The sequence below is a fragment of the Mustela nigripes genome, chromosome 13, assembly GCF_022355385.1.
Source record: "Mustela nigripes isolate SB6536 chromosome 13, MUSNIG.SB6536, whole genome shotgun sequence".
In the NCBI taxonomy this organism is placed as follows: domain Eukaryota; kingdom Metazoa; phylum Chordata; class Mammalia; order Carnivora; family Mustelidae; genus Mustela; species Mustela nigripes.
In genome coordinates this window covers 22,729,683-22,740,184 of record NC_081569.1, presented here as the reverse complement: position 1 = coordinate 22,740,184, position 10,502 = coordinate 22,729,683, and the positions used below count along the sequence as shown (strand labels likewise).

General features: G+C 36.7%; 1 pseudogene; it reads left to right on the top strand.

Moving 5' to 3' along the window:
- The first annotated feature begins 15 nt into the window (after window positions 1-15).
- The window catches only part of LOC131999262 (centromere protein K-like), an 89,994-nt pseudogene continuing 79,507 nt past the window's right edge, over window positions 16-10,502 (top strand).

Sequence of the window (10,502 nt, the reverse complement as noted above, 5' to 3'; positions counted from 1 at the left end):
CAGTTCCACCTGCGCATGCGCAGCAAACCGCCCCTCCGTCTTTGGCTGCGCATCCGCAACAGTTTGCCGCAGTGCTGAGGTCCTGCCGCAGTGCAGGCGTGCCAGCGCCTCTGCTAACTGGCATTACCAGGGTGTGATGTTTGCTTGATTCCAAGTACCCAAAGTATTAGCGCCCTAGGAGGGGGACTCCAAGGACGGCATCACCACCCTGGGGTTCAATGGCAACGTTTCTCTTTCTTAAATATATATAAAATTTTGAGGAAATAATTCTTGGTTCCCCAACAAATCTTTGCAGGCACCGTGGGCCAAAAATCCTGATTTACAGTCATCTTCGTGTTTTCCTATACCATGTCAGATATGCTGATCTGGGGGGCGCCTGAATGGCTCAATCCTTGAGCATCTGCCTCCGGCTCAGGTCACAATCCCAGGGTCCGAGATGGAGCCCTGCATGGGGCTTCCTGCTCCACAGGAGGCCTGCTTCTCCCTCTGCCCCTCCCCCTGCTGTGTTCCCTCTTTAGCTGTGTTTCTCTGTCAAATAAATAAATAAATAAAATCTTTAAAAAAAGAAAGAAAGAAAAGAAAAAAATGTTGATTTGGAAAAGCTAAATTGATGCAAAACCGCAGTCAGTGCAGTATTGCTAGATCATTGAAACCCAATCTAGGAGAAAATCCCTTTTAAAAGATACTGTATTAGAGTGCCTGTGTGGTTCAGTCATTAAGCATCTGCGTTTGGCTCAGATAATGATCCCAAGGTCCTAGGATCCTGCCCCACATTGGGCTCTCCCTCTCCCACTCCCCATGCTTGTGTTACTTCTCTTGCTATGCTCTCTCTGTCAGATAAATAAATAAAATCCTAAAAAAAAAAAAAAGATACTCCATTATTTGAATTTGGTTAGATTTCTTTCCCTCTTTTTATGCTTTCTACAGTTTTGGGTTTTGTTTTGTTTTGGTTTGTTTTTCTTTGCAAATTTTGAAAATTATGCTAAAACCATCATAATGTAATTAACCTCTCAAACACAGAATGTATCAGTAATTAAGTTGGAAAAGTTGTCTACTCAATTTCTATAAAACGAAAAATGAACTTGGATTCCTACAAAAAACAAAACGTTTACATGGGTATATTGAAATTTTTACCAATAATCAGTGATAGCTAGAGTGGGGAAAATCATACTTTCATACAACAGGGATGAGCAAGTAGATAGAATGATTTCCTTTTTTTTTTTCTTTATAATACCCTTTACAGATTTAAGAGACACTTTGGTTAACTCCAAAACTGTTGCATACATGAACATGGAGAAAAACAATGCTAAGGACAGAAAGCTAAGGGAATAATCCTGAAGCTGTATTTGCATAGAATTTTACATAGCTTTGTAATTTCTCTATTCTCCATGTCAATGAACTGAGGGGGAAGGTGGGCTAATGGTGACTAAATAGCCAAAATCCCCTCCCCATTCCCTTTAGCTAGTGCTCTGTTCCCAATCATTTTATACTTTACAAATAAGTGTGAAGAGACGTGTCAATGCAGACATCTATCATAATAAAATCTTGAAAACTATGTAATGTGCCTCATGAAAGATATATAGGCTAAGTAAATTTTACCTATGTATACAAACAATAATATTAGGCTGATATATAGAAATATAATACAGCTCATATAAAGAATCATTTGAAATTATCAATATTAAACAGATTTTTAATCTACAAAATTTCACTAATAGATCATTTTGACACATTCTTGTGGAGAAACATATGAAGGAGTTCATAAAATACTACCCTAAAATATGCCACCCTGGCATACTGACTATTTTTAGTTACTCCCCTATAAATAGAAAGTCAACCCTGATCATGGAGCAAATAGTAAAATATTATGTAAAATTAATGCTATGTGAATATTTTATGTAAATATATGTTACCTGCACATTAAAAAAAAATGTATGAACGAATACATACCACTATACTGTTGAAAACTATCATTGGACTCAGAATCATTTGATTCAAATTCTAGTTTTGAAACTTGACAGCAACGTTACTTGAGGCAATTATCTAACTTTCTGTGCCTAATTTTTTTTTTTAAGATTTTATTTGTTTATTTGACAGAGAGAAATCACAAGTAGGCAGAGAGGCAGGCAGAGAGAGAGAGAGAGAGGAGGAAGCAGGCTCCCTGCTGAGCAGAGAGCCCGATGCGGGACTCAATCCCAGGACCCTGAGATCATGACCTGAGCCGAAGGCAGCGACTTAACCACTGAGCCACCCAGGCACCCCATCTGTGCCTAATTTTTTTAAATATGTAAAATACGGAGGAATTGTACTTACCTTACACAATGATCTGACAGCTAAATGAGTTTATATGCCTATATAGAGTAGAGTTTGTTTCAGACCAAAAACTCTATAAAAGTGTTAGCTCTTCAAACAGCCCCAAATACTACAGTGATAACTTCTACTAGGAAATAAAAATTTGGTATATGTGTTATTGTTGTTAATTAAAATTTGTACCTTATTCATATTTCCTCAGATTTTTCTTTATGTCATTTTTCTTGTTGCAAGATACCATATGTGTTTTTCAGGAGTCATGTCCCTTTAGGCTCCTGTTGTCTGTAAAAATTTGGGTGCATTTTTTTTAATGTTTTTACCATGTTTATACTTTGTACAATGTTAATTAATTACTTTTAGAATTAAAAAATAAATATTAAGATAAAATTATACTTAATTCGCAGCTCTAATATACTTGATTGTCTAGTTACTGACCCAGCTTCCAAATCCTTTTCCAGCCTGCTCTTTTTGACAACTCTGACCACACTCCTGATAGTTTTCTGGCTGTTCTACCACCTTAAGAAACTGGCTTTAGATGCCAAAGAAGGCGTGATAAGTTCCCTGAGCCTTATACACACTCCAAAGAAAGCTGACATATTGGATCATTCATATACTTAAAGAGTATAATTTATATCAGTTTATAAGTCTGATTGAGCATTCCCTGCAATTGGGAAGTAAACATACAAAAAAAAAAAAAAAAGAGAGAGAGAGAGAGAGTGAGAGAGAGACTTTACCAATACACTTTGTTATAAGGACTGTGTTGCTAGACCCACATATGTTTCGCAACAATTCCATTTTTCCCAAAGTCTAGACCTATCCCCAAGTCATATACTCATAGTTATACACCTATGAGACAACAAATCTGGAGTAAAACTATCCTCAAAATTTTTAAAAAAAAAATTCTGTATACAACTGAAGCTAAAGAATCTGCAAAACTGATCAGAACTCCTCCATCATATATAAAAATTAAGTCAAAATGGATTAAAGATTCAATATAAGAGTTTAAAATATAAAACTCTCAGATGAAAATATGGGTGTAAATCTGTGTGACATTGACTTAAGTAAGCAACATTTTCTTAGAAAGGATACAAAAAAAATAAAGTAGACTTTACCACAATTACATTAAAATTTTTGCTTCAAAGGACACCATTAAGAAAATAAAATGACAACCAGCAGAATGGTGGAAACTATTTGCAAATATCCTATAAAGAAAGTCTTACAACTCAACAAAAGATAGAATAAAGTATGAAAGATTTGAATAAATAATTCACCCCCAAAAAAACGATATAAACAAACGGCCAATCAGCACATGAAAAGATGTTCAACACCATTAGTCATTAGGGAAATGCAAAAGATTATCTCAATGAGGTGCCACTTCACACTCAGTAGGAGGGCTATAATCAAAAAGACAATAACAAGTGTTATGGAGGATGTGGACAAATTGGAACATTCATACCTTGCTTATAGAAATGTAAATTAGTGCAACCACTTTAGAAAAAAAAATTTGAATACCTAAAACTTTAACAATAAAGTTATCCTATGATCTAAACTCTACTCTTAAGTATATAACCATAAAGAAATGAAAACACACATGTATGCAAAAATATGTACATGAATTTTCATAGCAATCTTATTATAATAGAGAGAGAAAATAACTCAAATGTCTATCAACTGATGAATGGATAAACAAAATATGTGGTATGGCATATCTATATTAAAATATCATTTAGCCATAAAAAGGAATGAAGTATTGATTCATGCTATAAAATGGATAAAGCTTGAAAAATGTTATGCTAAATGAAAAGATTCAAACATAAAGGGCCACATTTGATATGAGTCCACTTATACAAAATGTTCAAAATAGTCAAATTCATAGATACAGAAAGCCAGACAGCGGTAGTCAGAGAATGGGGGAAGGATGAGTAGGGATTGACTGCTACTGGTTATTGGGTTTCTTTATAGGATGATAAAATGTTTGAAATTAAATAGTAGGGATGTTTATAAAACATTGTGAATATGCTAAAAATCACTGAATTGTACAATTTTTAAAAGGTGGATATTACAGAGTGTACCTTTTAATTTTTTTAATTCCAATTGAGGGCCATTTTATAAATACCTGAATAGTAATCCAAAAACTGTCAAAAACAAAGAAAGTCTGAGAAACTTTCTGAGTTTTGTTACAACCCAGAAGAGCCTTGAGAGAGGAGTACTAAATGTAATGTTATCCTGGATGAGATCCAGAACAGAGAAAGGACATTATGAAGAGATGAGAACATCTAAATAAAGTCTAAACATCAGTTTGGTTTATTAATTATAACCAATGCACCATACTAATGTAAAATGTTGAGGAATATATGTGTGAAATATACAATAATTGCACTATCTTTGAAGTAATTATGTAAGTATAAAACTGTTCTGAGATAAAAAGTTAAGAGAATAAACTGATCAGAAATTATATACAGAAGTGTCCTGACATGGTCACCTACAAAGGGAGCAGGTTGGTGGACAGGGCAGAAAGGAGAGGTACCACTGAAGCATCTCTGTAAGCATATTTTTTTTAAAAGATTTTATTTATTTAATTGTCATAGAGAGAGAAGCGAGAGCAAGCACAGGCAGACAGAGTGGCAGGCAGAGGCAGAGGGAGAAGCAGGCTCCCTGCCAAGCAAGGATCCCGATGTGGGACTCGATCCCAGGATGCTGGGATCATGACCTGAGCCGAAGGCAGCCGCTTAACCAACTGAGCCACCTAGGCGTCCCCGTAAGCATATTTTTTTTAAATTATCATTTGAATTTATGAACTGTACCAAATCAAAAGCAAACAATCAAATAAAACAGAAAAAGTTGTTTAAGGACACGTGTATGGCAAAAGTATATAATAAACAAGGTTAAAAGAGAGGAGAATACCTTTGGAATACACTTAATACATACCCATTACATCAAGAACTCACAGAAATCAATAAGGAAGAGAATTTCCAAGAAAAAAGGGCAAAGATGTTAGTCATTAAAAAGTATTTGTTCTTTGTGATCTCTCTACTTGGCAACTGTGGCGGATCTCTCTCTACCTAGGCGGTCCTTCTTACCTTCTGCTTTGGCCACAATCAAACCTACAAAGCACACAGATTCCCCACTCTGGCCCTTCTAATTCCTCTGGCAGGTGAAGAACAAAGAATATAGGCTCCCTTCCTAGCAATGGAGCCCACCCCTCTCCCCCAAGCCATTACAAAACCCAAGAATACCCTCCGGAGGAGTAGGGCCCAAGCAGGTAAATAGGAAGAAGTCAAAAGGCAGCCAGCCGAAAGACAACGGTTGGATTCTATTCATGAGGTCTTCCAACTTACACACAGGTGTTCTGCTCCTTGGGCAAGTTCTACATAAATCCCAACAGCATTATTTTGAATTATCTTCCATTTTGAAATAATCCAAATAGACAGTGAAAAATTAAAATATACAGATTTAATGTTTTCTTTACTTTTCCTTTTTTTTTCTAAAGATTTTATTTATTTATTTGACAAAGAGAAAGATAGTGAGAGCAGGCACATAAGCAGGAGTGGGAGAGGGAGAAGGAGGTTTCCCGCAGAGCAGGGAGCCTGATGTGGGGCTCCATCTGAGGACCTGGGATCAGGACCGGAGCAGAAGGCAGATGCTAAATGACTGAGCCACCCAAGTACCCCTTGATGTTTTCTAAAGTAAACCAGTCACATTAGGAAAAAAGCTTGAGGACGGGACGAAGCAAAGAAAAAGTGTTTTGAAAGTGGATTTCTGGTTTTGAATTTGTTATATTGTGAAATTATTATGTGGCGAAAATGTATATAATTAATACAACGCTAATAAATTTTCTTAGAACAACGAATGATGGACATGCCTGGGTGGCTTAGTCAGTTGAGCATCTGCCCTCAGCTCAGGTCATGATCCCGGGGCTCATGGATCAAACCCCACATCTGGCTCCTTGCTCAGCGGGGAAACTGCTTCACCCTCTCCCTCTGCTACTCCCTCTGCTCATTCTTTTTTTTCTCTCTCTCTCACGATCACTCTCAAACAAATTAATTATTTTTTTAAGTGAGTGATAGACTGTGATGGTTTTGACTCATATAAATTGTTTTGTATTTGCTGAATGTGAGGGAAGTAAAAAATCCTGCCCAGGTTTGAAAATAAGATGTCCTTCTACTTGAGTAAAATTCCCCTTGTAGGGAGTTTAAAAAAAAAAACTTTAAAATAAAATAAATATAACTATATAACAGAACAAGTTATAAAATGTTTAAACATAAAATATTATAAAGTTTTATATGTGGGACAATTAGACAATCTCCAGTCTTCTTTTCTGCCACTAGGAGGACTTTTGTGGAGGAGTCTTTAAAACATGATTACTTATCTTTTTTGTAAAAACATTTTTGTTAATATGAAAAGGAAAGCCATACCCACTAAAACCACTTTTTTGGAATTTTATTCCAATGTATCAGAACTAAAACAAATACAAAAGATAAAATTATAAAATAAGAGGCAAACATTTTGAGATACAAGTAAAATACTCTCTAGCAGAGAGGCTAGAGTCCTTTTTATGACAAAATTTAAAATTCAGAAGCAGAAGTTCAAGGCAATAAAGACTGCATGGTTTGAAGTCTGCATTCTATGCAGAGCAGCTATTTTTCATTATTCATTTATTTATTTTGCAGACATATATTCTGCTTACAATGTGTCAGGTAATTTTTCCAGGTACTTTACCATTAATCCAAATAACTACCCCTTGAGTTTCTTTATATTTCCAACCCTCTCACATATTAGGAAACTGAGCCCCAGAGAAGTCCAGAACCATACCCAAAGTCACACAGCTCACAACCAGTTGAACCCAGATTCAAGCCCAGCTCTCTGTTTACTTTGCCCTTGCTCTTAACCACTACTCTACCCTGCAGTAACTATTATGGGCAATGACTCTCTTTATAATTCTGATTCCACAAACCTAAAGCCCAAGGAGTAAACTGGGTGAAAAGACAAAACAGAACACACACTTTGAGCACAAAAGCCCAAGACAGTGCCTACAGGCAATTTGCTCAAGGCACTGGGTGGCAGCCTTTCCCTACAGGCAAAATCCATTCACAGGAGAACTGACTAGGAGATATTTTTGCCTTAGGCTCCCTTCCCCCTATCTGGGGAACCACATTCTTGAAAATCCCAAGACTAGCTCCAGAAGAGGCTGAGCAGGGGGAGGAAATGCCTACTCCTCTTGAGAATACTCCAGCAGGTCACAAGTAACGAAAAAGAGAGTCTTTCACCCATGGCTTTTGTATACATTCTCACCATATCCAGGCTTTGGGCAAAAACCCTCTAGGTGGTCAGAAAATGACACTAAATCTCACGTACTGCCTATGTTTTAAGTAGTTGGGAGGGAATAAAAAGAAAGGCAATTTTGTAACACATGAAAATTACATAAAGTTCAAATTTCAGTATCCATACATAAAATGTAATTAGAACACAGCTGAATAGAAAATCCCAGTCTTTCCTTCCTAAATGGGAAAAATCCAGCTCTCCACTCCTGTATGTTTCTCCTTCTCACACTATTACCCCATTCAGTTGGAATACTTCACATCTGATACTTTTGTCACCAAATTTATGAGTAGTAATAAGACCAAATAATTCTCCACAACACCAGCTGGGTTTGTAAATTTACCTCAATTCTGATAATATGTTACCTGGATGTAGTGTCAGATCCTAAAGTTAAGGCTCAGTCTCAGAAGATTGCTCCTACCCACTTCAGATGCCAATTGCAAGTAGTAGGTCCAGAGGTTCCCCATAACATCTGTCTGGAGTGGCTACAAATCAGAGGCTTATGTGACCTTCTACGCCTTTTGGTTTAATTAAGGCTCACTAAACTTGGGGAAACATTCACAGTTGACCCTTGAACAACAAAAATTTGAAATGCATGGGTCCACTTTAAAGGTCAAATTTTTCCAATAAATAAATTAGAAAGATTTTTGGAGATTTGTAACAATTTGAAAAATTTTGCAGGTGAACTATGTAGCCTAGAAATATTGAAAAAATTAAGAAACAAAATGAGGGTTATAGAAGGGAGGCGGTGGGGATATGGGGTAACCCATGGTGGGTGGTTATTAAGGTGGGTGTGTGATATGATGATCACTGGGTGTTATACACATCAGATGAATCCTTGAACACTCTATCAAAAACAAGTGATGTACTACATGTTGGCTAATTGAACTAACTAACTAAATAAATGTATTTCAATGCTTTCTAATCAAAAAAAGAAAAGAAAAAGTATTGTTGAGGGGCACCTGGATGGCTCAGTAGGTTAAGCCTGTGCCTTCTGCTCAGGTCATGATCTCAGGGTCCTGGGATCAAGCCCTGCCTCAGGCTCTCTGCTCAGCGGGGAGCCTGCTTTTCTCTCCCTCTCAGCTTGCCTCTCTCCCTCTCTCTCAGCCTGCTTCTCTGTCTAATTGTGATCTCTCTATCAAATAAATAAATAAAGTGTTTAAAAAATGAAAGAAAGAAAAAGTATTGTAAGAGCCTGGTGATGGGTATTAAAGAGGGTACGGATTGCATGGAGCACTGGGTATTATAAAGCAAACAATGAGTCATGGAACACTACATCAAAAACTAATGATGTACTGTATGGTAACCGACATAAAAAAAAAAGGAAAAAAAAGAAAATAGTATATAATACATGTAACATACAAAATAGGTGTTAATCAACTATTTGTTAACAGTAAGGCTTCTGGTTAATTGTAAGCTATTAGTAGTTAATTTGGGGGGGAAGTAAAAAATTATACATAGATTTTCAACAGTGTGAGAATTGGCACCCCTAATCCCCACATTGTTTGAAGGTCAACTGGACCAGTTTAATCCGGTTTAATTAAGGACATGCTAAAAGGATATAGATGAACAACCATATGAGGAGAGACCCAGGCAAAGTCTGAGAGGCTCCGAAGAGCAGAAGCATTTGTCCCATTACATCCTCCGAGTAATGGATGTTTTCACCATCCTGGAAGCTTAGTACCATACATTGTTTTTTTTTTTTTTGTGGAGACTTTACTAGGATGACATGATCAATTATTAGCTCCATTTATAGTCCCTCTCTCCTCTCTACATAAGTGGGGGTGGGGCTGAAAAACTCCAAGCTTCTAATCATGACTTCACCTTTCTGGGGTCAGCTCCCATCCAGGAGCCATCCAGGAACCCAACCAGAGTTACCTACTCAGAACAAGAGATCCTCCTAGTGTTCTTACCACTAAGGAATTTACAAGTGTTTTCGGAGTTCTGTGTCAGGGATGGGGTTGAAGACCAACAGTTAAAAGAAGAGTTGCTCTTAGTGTTCTTATCAATTAAAAAAATCACAAGGATTTTAGGAACTCTGTGCCAGGAACTGTGAGTGTGTATGTATATGTATATGTATATATATATATATAAATATATACATATATATATATATATATATACATATACATATATATATAAATTTTATTAAATTATAGCTGCTGATACATATATTTTTTTCTATTATCTCATACAGCCATGCCCATTTGTTTATATATTTATCTATGGCTACAACTTCACAGCTGAATAGTCCACACTAAGCCAGAATATGGCACCTTGGCATATTGAATATTTAAGACAACGGAGTTTGAGAAAATTATAAAAGAAAAAAAAATCACTTTGGGGGCACCTGGGTTGCTCAGTTGGTTAAGTGCCTCTCTTGATTTCATCTCTGTTCATGATCTCAGAGTTGTGAGATACAGCCCCACACTGAGTTGAGCACTAGGCCTGGAGCCTGTTTAATATTTTCTCTTTCCTCTCCCTCTGTTCCTCCCCACTCTACCAGGCTCTCTGAAACAAAAGTTCACTTTGATCTCCCTCCCCACCCTTCTCCTCTGAAATAGGACATAGACTCCTCCTTTGAGAAGTACTTTCCCTATGCCTAGAAAGATGTACCCTTATCTCTAAAGACAAAGAGATGCCAAGAATTGAAAAAAACAGCTCTTGCTAAATTTCTCCCAGTTTGCTACACTAACCTCAAATTTTCTGACCTAACATTCTTCCATGGTTACTCACATTTCAACAAACCTGGCAAAAAATAATCATCTCTGTTTCTTTGGGGCTTCATTTCCTTAGCAATAAAAGCTTCTGGGTCACATAAAACTTACATCAAATAAATAAATAAACAATTTAAAATAGAATAAAATCAAACT